The 1,752-nt window shown below is 38.9% G+C and overlaps 1 protein-coding gene across 1 annotated transcript in view; it reads left to right on the top strand.

The window, feature by feature from the left end:
• The first annotated feature begins 691 nt into the window (after positions 1–691).
• RAB9A (RAB9A, member RAS oncogene family) overlaps positions 692–1,752 on the top strand; it is a 4,420-nt gene continuing 3,359 nt past the window's right edge. Inside the window, exon 1 of the mRNA XM_010151072.1 lies at positions 692–727. The gene's annotated coding sequence lies outside the window, so the exon portion shown is untranslated. The remainder of the gene's footprint in view (positions 728–1,752) is intronic.

Genomic DNA, 1,752 nt, shown 5'->3' on the forward strand with positions numbered 1-1,752 from the left:
AGGATCAGTACCTAAGTGTTAGGAGGTAATTGCACTCAAAAAGGCAGCTATGAAGCTGACAGTCATGGATTCAAGAAAACGTAGAAGGATAGATTGGACAAGGCAGTGGTGTCTCTCTAAGCTTTGAGGGGCTGGGAATCAAAGATTTTTGTAATGCACGCTGATTTTTTTTTTTTTGATGTTGCTTAGCATGTTGCTTTTAGTCTTGCCAGTAAATGTTTGGACTGCTGATGAAATGTTTGACTTGTAATTCAGTTCACTGTTTCAAAGGGAGATTCTGGGAGGCAACAATGAAATTACTTTCAGTGTTACTGTAGAGGATGGTGTTAGAAAGGGTATTTAGTAGAAACTGCTTTTAACAGAAAATTGTAGTCGGTGGTCTGAGAGCTTGAGCCCTTACAAGTTGGTGGAAGCCAGTGAGAAACGGTTATCAAAATGGACCAGGGTGGGGCTGCTTTTTATTTGTTTGCTCTGAATTTCCTTGGATATTGAAATGCTAGAGGGAAAAATCTTCTATTTACAGACTCCTCTGTGTACTAGGTGGAGACTGCTGTTACATTAAACTAATTGTGCAGCACAGTAAGACATAACTGGAACAAACAGCGACTTGTATTTCTGTGGTGTCTTGCAGCTCCTGCTGTTGGTTAAAACGATCAGATGCACATTGGAAATTATGTTTTTGTTTTGTTTTCAGGTGCTGAATGATGATTTAAAGTGAGCAATTAAGGTAATACATCTTCAGAAATACAGTATTGGATGTTGACTGTTTCTTCCAAACAAAGTTTTTGTTGACTGTTTCTTCCAGAAAGAACATTACACAGATTAGTTCAAAGCATGTAATAGGAGAAGTAACATTAATTCTGCAAACGTCAGGATTTAGTGTTACTTAATTTGTTGGACCGCTAAGACTTCATAACTTTAAATGCAAACTAAAAATTACTACAAAAATTGAGCTCTTTAACAATCTTAACTTACTCAAAGATGAATGGGTGGAAAAAATGCTGCAGCCTACTGTGCTGAAAACATCCTGGTTCTGCAGACACTCCAGATCACATAATCAGTGGGGCTGCAGATGAGTCCCTTATATAATAAAAAAAACACCCCAACCCTGCAATTGTGTAAAGTCTTCGCTGCTTCTAAACAGAAATGCTTCTTAATGCCTTTGAACAAGCTTCTGCTTCAGATGTGGCTTGTAAGCATGTACTTAAATGATTGATTCCATTTATTTTGGATTACAAACTTTACAAAACCATAAACTGCTAAGCACGACAGCTTCTACTCTGGAAGCTGGATGTAAACCATCCAGCTTCTACTCTGGAAGCTGGATGTCCTGAGAAGTGGTGTTGCCAGCCATGTCGTATCGAGATACTTGCTTATTCATCTGGGAAGACTGTTTCTGTGGCGTTTGTGTAAAAGGACCAGTTTGGTTCTAGCTGAAAAGACCCTCCAATGGTTTGTGGCTGGTCTATAAGTGTTTGCCCAGTAAAAGTATTTTTATGGTCATCAGTCTCCTAGACCTTGCTATAATGGCCCATGTGACTGAAACTGTGCAAATTCTCTGCTCAGGTTCTGGATGCACAAAAGTACTAGATACTGTTGAAGAGTTTCCTTACTTGTATTTCTGCTTAAAATGTGGCTTCTTGGACAATTTCATCATAACTGCAGTTCTTCAAACTGCAGAAGTTAAAGAAACAAGTGCATAGTATCAGTCAGAGCAGTGTAACTCGGGGTTTTTACTCACATTGTCTCCTA

The sequence above is a fragment of the Eurypyga helias genome, unplaced genomic scaffold, assembly GCF_000690775.1.
Source record: "Eurypyga helias isolate BGI_N326 unplaced genomic scaffold, ASM69077v1 scaffold18204, whole genome shotgun sequence".
Lineage (NCBI taxonomy): Eukaryota > Metazoa > Chordata > Aves > Eurypygiformes > Eurypygidae > Eurypyga > Eurypyga helias.